The 12,418-nt window shown below is 38.3% G+C and overlaps 1 protein-coding gene and 1 long non-coding RNA gene across 2 annotated transcripts in view; both read right to left on the bottom strand.

Annotated features, from left to right (window-relative positions):
* LOC105391484 (proton-coupled amino acid transporter-like protein CG1139) overlaps positions 1-12,418 on the bottom strand; it is a 47,059-nt gene that overhangs the window by 20,871 nt on the left and 13,770 nt on the right. The gene's annotated exons all lie outside the window — the stretch shown is intronic.
* Positions 2,611-4,639, bottom strand: LOC125491146. The gene is made up of 3 exons (XR_007268153.1): positions 4,182-4,639; positions 3,655-3,770; positions 2,611-2,857 (listed from the first exon to the last, which is right to left on the bottom strand). It is a non-coding gene; the product is annotated as an uncharacterized LOC125491146 (long non-coding RNA).

Below are 12,418 nucleotides of genomic sequence, written 5' to 3'. Positions count from 1 at the left end.
AGTGGTTCGTCTGTACAACGAATCAATCAATAGCTCATGACTTTCGGTTTCAGTGTGCCAGGCGGGCGACAGAGCTCCTGCGCTGCTCTGCGCTGCTGGTAGCCCGGGCCTCGTTCTGCGTAGGCGGCCCGGGAGGGCAACGACCGGAGCTCCCGAGCCCCGGACCAAGCCAGAGCCTTCCATAGCGTATTGTTTGCAGGATTCTTATTACCTACACTCACGGGCAATGAAATAGTTCCACTCACAAAATTCCGACACCCAACAACCCCTATTTTTCAAACATTTAATTAAAAATTTGAACAAAATATTAACGTTTTTAGTTGTTAATATCCCGATGCTCTGTTAAATGTACTTCAATGTTGCAAAAATTGTCGCCTAATTTCTAATTCAGCTTCTCGCGACTGTCCGTTTCCATGTATGTATGTATTTAATACAAGGAAGAATCTCATTATGTACTTTTAATGCTGTCACATCTGAATATTTGTATTAGACAGTGACAGCAATAATTTTATTCCTCAGATAACATTTATCTGACCATTGAAAAATCAGCCCTGAATATTCTAACTAGATTTTCCTACGAGCTTTACTTCGCCATAAAAAAAATTGCAGGTGGGAATTCTGGGAAAAAGTACATAATGAGAATCTTCCTTGTATTAAATACATACATACATGGAAACGGACAGTCGCGAGAAGCTACTTTGCTTAGGTACTTTGTAGGGTTAGTGATGAAGTGATAGAGAAGAGATACCAAACATGATATCGTAGAACGTGCCTCCAGCTATAATCCTCCAAAATTTAAACTCAATAGAAACTAATTCTGATGATGCCAAAAAATAGTCGTGAAATAGTCATAAATAGTCGTGCTTTCCAAAAAAATAGTCGTATCATACTTTCGGAGTTAGAGCTATACTTTATGGAGGATTATAGCTGGAGGTCTCCAGCTATAATCCTCCAGCCTCTGCAGAACAAACGGTAAGGCCTATCGACTTGGTTAAGGTCTCAAAAAATAGTCGTGAAATAGTCGTAATGACATGCCAAATTTCAGAAATAGTCGTCAAAAGATAGCAAAGATATAAAGGTACTTTGCTGCAGCCCTGGTGGAGGATTATAGCTGGAGGTTTTGAAAATATCGAATATCTTTGGAACTACTATGACTATCGGTTTGAATTATGTCTCAAAAAATAGTCGTGAAATAGTCGCTTCTATTTATTATAATTTTAAGCTTGATAAAAGCTGTTAAATAATTATATCAAATTCTTCATACAAATCAAAGTGGACGAGAATGCCAAAGCAAGCCAGTACACAAAAATAATGGCATCGTAGCATTGAAGTACTCATGTCGAATTTATCTATGAATCATTTATTTCGTCATACTTTGCATCAATAGTATCTAAACTAATCTTGGGTATGACATTTTATTGCTTTTGCTCTTAGCCTTTACCTTACTGTGTACAGAGAAAACGTATGCCTATACACGCACACATTTATCTCTGTTATCTTGACAAACGATAGCGATGACGACTACGGCGAAGTAGTACCTAGGTCAGTTATTGTCATCCCTTACTATTCCGTGATCAGACAAATATTGCTATCCTTGTCTCCTTTCAAACCGGCATGCATCGCACGCATAGAACGCGTGAACGAACGTGTCATCGGTTGCATCTTGACAAGCGATAGCAAAGCGGTATTTATTACGTCCCTTACTATCCCGGGATCACACAAATAGTGCTGTCTTGTTAGGGTTCCGTAGCCAAAATGGCAAAAACGGAACCCTTATAGTTTCGTCATGTCCGTCTGTCCGTCTGTCCGTCTGTCACAGCCGATTTACTCGGAAACTATAAGTACTACAGTAATGAAATTTGATGGGAATATGTGTTGTATGAACCGCTACAAAAATATGACACTAAATAGTAAAAAAAAGAATTGGGGGTGGGGCCCCCCATACATGTAACTGAGGGATGAATTTTTTTTTTTCGATGTACATACCCGTGTGGGGTATCAATGGAAAGGTCTTTTAAAATGATATAAAGTTTTCTAAAAAACATTTTTCTTAAAGTGAACGGTTTTTGAGATATCAGCTCTCAAAGTCGTAAAAAGTATGTCCCCCCCCCTCTATTTTTATAACTACGGGGTATAAAATTCTAAAAAAAATAGAGGTGATGCATGCTAATTAACTCTTTCAACGATTTTTGGTTTGATCAAAGTATCTCTTATAGTTTTTGAGATAGGTTGATTTAACTGTAATTTTGGTTAAGTTATTGTGCTTACACTATATTTGCTGCTACGGAACCCTTTGTGCGCGAGCCCGACTCGCACTTGGCCGGTTTTTTTTTTATTAGCGTTGATGTGGCCGTCACCTCCGCCGGTGAAATTGGGATTAGTTTTATTGAAGACGCAGTACAGGGTAGCACTCAAGCGATAAGAATAAAATACGGTGTTTGAAATATAACTCATTTAATTACAATCACCGGCCGAATGTTCTTTTATTTATACTTAAGTTATTCATTAAACAATCTTTAGGTAGATTAGGATTTAATTATTTTTATTCTCCATAGTGAAAAGTCACGTGACCAACTAAGTTTCTATGAAAAATGATATATTTTTTTCGCGAATATTTAAATTCTGTTTTCAGTTTCGGGCTTAGATATACCATGCTGCACATGTAGCTTTCAGCTTAGTATACCCTTTTTGCCACACCTTGTATAATGGTTTTAATAAATATACCTAAATAACTTCGTAGGTGATTATAGGGTATCTATAATGCCCAGATAACTGAATCCTGTAGGTGTAGAACTTGCAAAAATTATCAACAGCCACTGTAGCTTGCGACGTTATTGAAGAACACACGTAAGCTGCGCTGAAAAAAAAATAAGGCAAATTAACGTCTTATTAATAAAAATATTAGTTTTTTTTCAATATTATATACATATATATATGATATACGAGTAGGTAGATACGAGTAGTAATAACGTTATTTCACCTAGACTATTTGTTTGGTAATTTATTGTCATTTGGAGACCACAGCAAACAGTGGAGTAAAATTTCTTATCAGTAACTTATTGCAACAATTACTTGAAACTGCGAACTTTTGTGCGAAAAGGGTAGAGTAGAAATACTGTTCATTAGTGTATTCACCTTTTTCAATATATATGTCCCATAACCGACCTCTATTGTTTTTGAGCGAAAGAGATAGCTGAGAAAACAATTTGGCTTTTGTCCAAAACCGGTTTGGTCGGACGGTGCGTTTGAAACTTGTATGAAATTTCACAGGGTGTGAATTACTTACATAGGTATTTAGTTCAGAAACACGTTTTTGTCGCTTGTAGCTGATAGGTACAAATGAGTTTTGACAAGTAAATTGGCTGTTATAACTTTATCAACTTCAGCACCACAACACTGTATAGGCCTAGCATAAGCACAATGATGATGATGATGAAATCCTCTTATCCCTCATCAGGGACATAGGGCTCGAAGAAAGGATTTCCACTTCTCCCGATCCTGCGCGGCCGCTTCCAGGTCGTCCCAGCCGAGACCAGTTGATGCAGCCTCTTTTTCAACTGACCGCCTCCAGGTTGTACGGGGGCGGCCCGGCCTTCTTTTCCCCAATAATACACATAAGCACAATACCATATGAAAATAGTGATAAATTCTTACCCAGGATTTGTTATCTGGTAATCATGTATTCGGAGCCATTGCAGTTTTTAAGCACATTACATCAATGGAGTCATGATAATTTATCGGCGCATTACATCGATAGGCTGTGTTTTCACCTGAAATAATAATGGGTAGGCTTATAGGTAGGTTACACATATTTTTTTTTAATACATATATTTATTTGCCTAGTTTCATTCAGAAATACAAACAATAACGCCTTTTTTTGCTATTGAGGGGTAAATATCCACATTTAACCAGGACTACCATATGTAGGTAATCGATGATACCCACATATTTTCGTATCTACTAAGATATGTACATGAATGCCTTGATTGCATGTATGCACAATTTACTCGCTCATAGTGTAAAATTGCTAATTTATTAACAATCCCCATACATATTAAGCATAGATATTAAAAAAATAATTTGGCTACGTTACTTCAATAAAAAATCATGTTAATAAATAAGCTGAGCATAACAAAATAGGATGGCTTGCTTTGATATTGAGTATTAAAAAGGATACTTACTTGCAATATTCAAACATAGCACTCACTAAACACTCTTATCTGCATCCACTAATATCTTTTAGAATATAACATCTTGAATATTCATTTGCGTATAGAGCACTCACAATATTTTAACAACCAAAAATAACACCGATCGTGACCATAGTTTGCACTAAACTGTAAACAAATTATCAAACAAAACATGCAAAATACTAACCCCAACTTCACCGGTGGCGGCGCGCGGCGGCGGTCACATAAGGGACGTAATAAATACCGGTTTGCTATAGCTTGTCAAGATGTTATGCGGTCGCTCACGCGTTCTATGCGTGCGATGCATGCCGGTTAGAAAGGAGACAAGGATAGCAATATTTGTCTGATCACGGGATAGTAAGGGATGACAATAACTGACCTAGGTACTACATCGCCGTAGTCGTCATCGCTATCGTTTGTCAAGATAACAGAGATAAATGTGTGCGTGTATAGGCATACGTTTTCTCTGTACACAGTAAGGTAAAGGCTAAGAGCAAAAGCAATAAAATGTCATACCCAAGATTAGTTTAGATACTATTGATGCAAAGTATGACGAAATAAATGATTCATAGATAAATTCGACATGAGTACTTCAATGCTACGGTGCTATTATTTTTGTGTACTGGCTTGCTTTGGCATTCTCGTCCACTTTGATTTGTATGAAGAATTTGATATAATTATTTAACAGCTTTTATCAAGCTTAAAATTATAATAAATAGAAGCGACTATTTCACGACTATTTTTTGAGACATAATTCAAACCGATAGTCATAGTAGTTCCAAAGATATTCGATATTTTCAAAACCTCCAGCTATAATCCTCCACCAGGGCTGCAGCAAAGTACCTTTATATCTCTGCTATCTTTTGACGACTATTTCTGAAATTTGGCATGTCATTACGACTATTTCACGACTATTTTTTGAGACCTTAACCAAGTCGATAGGCCTTACCGTTCGTTCAGAAGAGACTGGAGGATTATAGCTGGAGACCTCCAGCTATAATCCTCCATAAAGTATAGCTCTAACTCCGAAAGTATGATACGACTATTTTTTTGGAAAACACGACTATTTATGACTATTTCACGACTATTTTTTGGCATCATCAAAAATAGTTTCTATTGAGTTTCAATTTTGGAGGATTATAGCTCGAGGGACGTATCGTAGAGGGGGTAGGCAGTGGACCCGTCACACGTCCATGGGATAGGAAGAATATGAAGCGGATGGGAAGGGAAAAGAGCTGTTTCACTATTTTTGATTTCGAATTATTAATGGAAGACCACAGGTTTAAAGGTAATTTTTCACAGCTATATTGATATGCCCAATAAAGAAAATAAATACAGTTTTATACCTTGTCCATAATGTGATTTAGTTCTTGTAAAAAATATTTGGATTTTGCATAGAACTTGACACTTCAGATTCCATTTTGGTTCAATTATTTTTTATACTAACTATTTAATTTTTGTATTGAACTTGGCTCGTAGTATGTTCTGGTTTTCTTTATAAATGGTGGCGGGGGAGGCGTTGTACCTACTAGGTACTAGGAGTGTAGAAACGTCAAGAATATTTAATATCGTAAGAAATATTATTTCATTGAAAGTAAATACGGTAAGCATATGCTGTGTATGTGTGTGTTTTACTCTCACATACAGGGTATACCTCTATTCTCTCACATTTGTACTTTTTCTAAAACGTACCTACTACTACCTACATAATGTAGTTACACATAAGTTATTGGTTTAGTTATTATTACATTATGCACTTGATATTAATAATGTTAGTATATTTGTATCTGTGTAGAAACTACTAGAAACATTGGTTCAGCCACCGTGAGAGACTCCCCCTTCTAGTGCCTGACGCTGATCTCCCTGGCCCTGGCAACCCTTTCAACACTAAGTGCCAATTTCTTGATTTATAAATTAAACGTTATCTCCATATAAAATTCATGACAGATGTGTCAAAAGTTAACCACTACTCCCTGGTTATGTGCTCTAACCGAGAATGGAGAAACTGGCACTAACTTTAGGAACTAACTTTAGTCTAGCTCTAGATTTTCTCACCACTAACTCACACGTTAATAATAAATTAGAGTACTAAATCGACTGAAATCAGTGCGGATGAGTATAATTATTAATTATGTACCTACAATAATATCTGAATCGAGGTGCTGTATGAAAACAAGTGATGTGAATGAACACTATATTTGAACCAACCGAATTAGAACCCATGCTTGTATGATGTTATTTAAAGAAACGTGAACGTGAAACTCCTGGCAAAATACCAATAACTAACGAAAACAAAACATGTTGATACAAAACAAAACGAAAGAGAGCTTTCAAGCTTACTTTGTTTACTTGTAACTTTTGGGCCTAACCACATTTGTATATCCTGTGACCATGGATGGGTGGTCTAATCCTTGCTTACACAACTGTGATAAATCTAAGCCCATGTGAGAGTATTTATCATATTAGAATTTATCCCGGAAACGTTAAATTAAGAAGAGGATGATTAATGTGTAGCAATTGCAATAGCAGAATCTGAACTTTGTACGCTGAAATCTCCTATCGCATCATACTCTCCCGGTGAGTAAAATCCTTTGAAGGATGTAGGTAGTATATAAAGTTATATCATTAATCGACAGGCTTGCATCCACACACGGACCCCCCCGCCGCCCCCCCGCCGGCGCCCGCGAGCGAGTGCACAGATCTGGAGATCAACAGGTGTGACGGGATCGGGAGATCGGAAATGAGACCTAGCTACCTGAAATCTAGTTAGTTCCTCTTGCAATAAAGATGCACTACACGGAAGCATCGACGATCGTATATCTTTCTCTCTCAGTTCATCAATAAAGTTCAGGCTGCAGCGAAATCTATCACTGTGGCTTTATGGAGTCCTAGTGCTTACGGTGATTCGAAACTATAAGAATTCTATAAAGAACATTTATGTATCAGGGTTTCTCATAGATGTGACCGGCGGCGGCGGCGGAGGCGGCCTCGGGTCGTCGCTATCACATGCAATCATTTTATCATAAAGATTTGCCGCTAAAACTTTTTATTCGCATCCAGTGCGCAGAGAAGCTGCGTGCTAGTTTTCAGTTTGTTTACGGTCTAGTCCTGGGCTAGTGCTTACGGGCGGGGTGGGGGGTAGTTAGGCTGTGGGGGTGGTTGTATCGATGTGTTGGTTGTTTCTGTCTCGCCCGGCATATCGCCGTCGCATCGCGGTGCACTCTGCGACCTCTGCACTGCCTCTATGCAGCCCTGGTAGCCTCAGTGCAACCTGTTGCGTTCACTGTTAGGTATTTATCAAGTGCGTGCAATTGCATTATTCATTTAAATTATTATCTCTTTGTCACTAATTTATGAAGGCAACTACGAACCGCCTGTAAAATTGTCTTCAAGGCCAACATTTTAGACAGGTTACAGAAAGGTAAGTAGGTAGATTAGGTAGATAGGTACCTGTAATAATTTGGTAAACTTTAACTTAATTAAATTTCAGGTCTAAGTCTAAACCCTTCCTTCATTGGAAGGAGACCCGTGCCCCAGCAGTGGGGACGTGATGGGTCGTGATAAATTTCAAGACGAGACAAAATTCTAACATTTATCAACAACTTTTGTTTTTATGGATTTGGACAACACATATTGTTTTTTTTTTTTTTTTTTTTTTTTTATTCTGTTATAGAAACTTTGTAGATTAGACGAGTTTAGTCCACGTTCAGTCAGAGTCACCTCTTTCGGCATATTAAATCACTTTTGCAGCATCCTGTGTAGAGGAAAGATGTTCGGAAAAGGGTAGCTTAATGAAGCCTTCTGCAACATTGAGTTTCATTGCATTTTGTGAGAGGAAATTTTAATTGCCCGTGAGTGATTTTTGATTGATTTTGATTTTCAAAGTTCTTTATTGCCCGTGAGTGTAAACGTGATATACATTAGTCACAGCACAGGTAGAGGTACACAATCATGTAATTAACAAGGAGTTTGTATATAGAACACAAAGTCCTTGATTGTAATAATCTATAGTGTCAAAAGCCAAAAGTGACATACGTATACGGGAGAAAAAGGATACGAATGTAAAAAAATATTTGATAAGTAGGGAATCAACGTTCGTAATATTGTTTATCGAAGGTGAAATTATTGAAAATCCTGTGAAATGGGAGAAGGGGTGGTAGGGGATGACTCCCCAGCTCCTGTTGTTGCTCCCGACACGCCTCTTTAGATTGTGAACCAATAGAATCGTAGCAAAATAAACCTAAATTATTATCAACTGACTCTACATTACCGATACTCAATGGTAACGAAATATAATGTTTAATTGCAACTACTGAGGTCTGTAATCGCTTGCAGCGTCCTGCCGCTGGAGCATGTCCTGCTTTTCCAGGCGATCTGTACTTCCTCCGCCTGCATGCTAGCCTGGTACGCTAAACGCAACTATTATCTATATAAATAATTCATTTAGTTATTAACAAATATATAATAATTTACGAGCTGTCTGAAATGCGCATGCGGGTTGGCTGGAAGGTTGGTACTGGTACAGTGAGATTTCAAACAACTTGATAGTTCCTGAAATTGGCTTCGATTTCACTTTTGTACCTTTTCAAACTAACAATCCGCCTATTCGCATATTCATTATTTTAAAGATTGACATATATGTAGTTAGTTTGACAAAGCACAAAAGTGTAATCACAGCTCACAGCTAACTTCAGGAACCTTTAAGTTAACACGATGAGTTTATATCGCGTTCGTTAACTTGGAGGACGACATTTTGTTATCGTCGTCATCGTCAGGTGACCACGGGGCGTGACGTCACGTGTGCTAATATTTGAACTGAATCCGCCATTGTTTGTGGCTAAACTTGATAATTTAGCACTAACTATTAGTCATCGTAACTAGCTCTCAACGAAACCTCCTTGTTTTTTTTTATAAAATATAAATAATGTTTGGGATTAGATACTATGATCTGCTATTATAGTTCTATTAAATCGTTGTCTATTTAATTAGTTTATTACTTAAGTATTTGAAATAAATTAAACTTTACTATACTAAACTGACTATAACATAACACTTGATGAACAACAAAATTAAATGGCATACATGTATGTGGGGGAACGAAGCGACGCTTTCCGCTGAGCTTTTTGTCTCTACTTCGGACTGAAAACTATAGATATGATTAAGTAATAATACTGATAATACAATATTTACCTACATAGAGATTTATAGCATTATAAGTTAAATAAAATTGATTTAAAAAGAAGTTCTCAGAAAGGGATGGACATTAAATTCTGATTTCCATCCTGCCCCGGGCATCTCGAGGTAAACAGCGAAATGTTTTACTCAGTCTGCAAACTTGAGATGTTGTTTTTTGTTCGGATCATCTCATTAGAAGAAAATACGTGGGTGTAAATCTTTTCTCTTGAATACTAAAATGGATTAAACTAAGATACTCATTGTTTAGGAAAATAATTAGATATCTTGACAGAATAATAAAATTTAGAATAAAATTTAAATGATATCGTTCGATTCATTCGTATCCTTGGCTGTATTATTTGAGTGCGTAATGACGTATGGTATCTCTGATGATACCCGCGTGCAGGTGTCTCTGGGAACCGGATCCCACTCGTTGGGCTCGTTATCTTCGGCCCACCAGCCCCGGGCCGAGCCCCCGGCCGCGGCCGCGGGCGCTGATTGAATCGCGCTGCGACGATTTGTGCCAATTGGGAACCACTCGGCTCATGGCCCTCTTATTTCATATTCGAGGTTTAGGTTCCGGTACAATGTATTTGAAGCGTGGGTGTTTATTTTCTGATTTATCTTTTTAGACTGAAACATTGCCTAATTTATTCTTTTAGGCCCAGTTTTAGCAAGGATTTGGATAATCGTAAGGATTCCAGGTGCACCCTTCGGCGTCCAGCCCCCGCGCGCTGCCTGCCGGCACCAGGGCGGCATGCGGCGCAGCAGCTGCACCTGCACACATCTCACTCACAACCACATCCAGCCGCGATGACACTGTACACGCACTGGCCACGCCTCCAATACTATTCTAATGCTAGTGGAAGCTCTACAGGACTTTACTAGACAAGGGATACGGTGCATAGTTGCCTCACGGAGGCTGTATGTTAGATCTCTTTTAAATTCATTGATAAAATATTAACTCACACTAAAATATGTTTTTTAATATTTCTGCAGCCCTAGTACCTTTAGTCGAGATGCCGCCTCGTCGTTTCGCATTTATAATAGTGGAAATGTCAGTCCACTATTTCGGCTGCTACGAATAATTTGCTACGGACCGCGGAGGCTTGGCGTAGCCCACGAATACACGAAAAGGTACTTTACAAAATTGTGCATCGCTTAACGGATTCTTATAAAAGCTGAATACTGCATAGACATGATCTGAGGCCTTATCGCTTAGTCAAAACGAAACGGATAGGAGTAAAATTTAAAAAGTGATTAGTGTCAAATTTTACATTTTGAATCCGAAAATCCGATATGTTTTATGCAAAGTAAATTATATACTCGTAAGCACGCCGCGGTGCCGCAGCACTGCAGGATTCGCATCATATTCATTGCAACAACACACACCACATACACACATAGACAGAGTTTCAGCTACGAACAGCCTTCGTTCCTCACATACATGATAACTGGTACCAGGAATACATACAATATACAGAGTTATAGAAAATAAGATTTCATCTCAATCTTATTATTAATAAAAAAAATGGCGTACGAACGGATAAGGTCTCGGCTCACATACGTGAGGCTGTATTGAATAACTCCTCTAAACAAGATATACTCTATAATTGATAATTTAACAATTTTCTTCAGTATACCTACTTAAGACTGAAGAAAATTGTTTAACTATCAATTATACCTATGTATTACACCTACGTAAGTAACTAATGGTGAACTCATTATTACATAAAGATTTCTTAAGTTGGTTTTAACATAAGTACTTCGTAATGAATCATTATGCAAATGTACCTACCGCGGCGAGGAGTAAGTACATTTTTCTTACAGATAAGGAAACTTTAATAGTTTCACAACTCAGAACGACATGTTAACTTAAATAAGACGTGCGATTGGCTGATTGTTAATGAGACAGAGTTCAGGCTTCGCTAGATTTACTTAAATGAGGAAACTGGTTAGTACCTACTTGAGAGTACGTTTTCCGCTAGTCATAATCAAGGTTCATTAAACTATAGCACAAGGACACGTTGATAAGAAAAAATATATGATTAGAATAACGCTATTATTTTGAATGACAGGCTTTGTTTTTATAGAAAATCTTTTCAGCTTATAAATACAAGGCAAGGCCTGGTTTTTTCCATCTGCCGACGGAACTAAACCTTATTAAAAGCCATAAGCAGACAACTTTTTTTCCTGTTCAACTACATCTAATCCGAGGTAGAGCCAGTTCCGCCGCCGGGGACTGCGGGCCCGAGAGCTCATGGCATTTCCGCGGTGCGACACTTCATTGTTAAATACACACTTTTTACTCCATTATTACCTGTTATTCACTCATGGAAAATGACATAAACAAGCAGCGTGGCCGTGGCCCTTGAACTTTGATAAAAAGGACTAACCACATACTTAGTAGTTTTTATCCGCTGCAATGATATCCTACCTATAGTAGTGGCGGCATCCGTATAATGTAATTTTCAGTGGTATTGAAGCCGAATGAAAAAGCTATAATTTTCGGCATGTCATTCTCAATGTGAACTTGGTGTTTTTGGTTAGGGAAGTGTATTTTTGGTTCCGACGCGGCGCAGTCATTACGGCGGCGAGTGACGGACGCCCCGTGACGCCCGCAGACGCCCGTCACTCCACTCCTGGACAACAGAGACAACTCTACCTATTCTATTTATACACAAATCGCAGTTTCTTGTTATTAAAAATTACACAATGTTGCTAAAAATTCTGCAGAGCATAAAATAGCACCGTCCCTCCAGGAGAAAGAGCTCCTTGAAATCTGATGAAATGTGCTTTGTTTATATAAAATAGGTTTTCGTGATTTCCAGTGCAACTACGGTGGAAGGAGTGGGCACCAGCACGGCGCCTACTGTTGCGGAACTCCATCGACTATCGATCCACATGACTCGCACATTCGCTTATCTCCTATTATGACTTTATTACAAGTAGATAACTATCTACTTGCCTACCTATACCTACTTACGTAGCTCCATAAAATATACCTGAATAGGCTGGCGTAGCGTGGTGACTGCATGGGCTAACATTACAAA

The sequence above is a fragment of the Plutella xylostella genome, chromosome Z (genome assembly GCF_932276165.1).
Source record: "Plutella xylostella chromosome Z, ilPluXylo3.1, whole genome shotgun sequence".
In the NCBI taxonomy this organism is placed as follows: domain Eukaryota; kingdom Metazoa; phylum Arthropoda; class Insecta; order Lepidoptera; family Plutellidae; genus Plutella; species Plutella xylostella.
The sequence above is the reverse complement of the archived record's forward strand: the minus strand, read 5'-3'. Positions and strand labels throughout refer to the sequence as shown.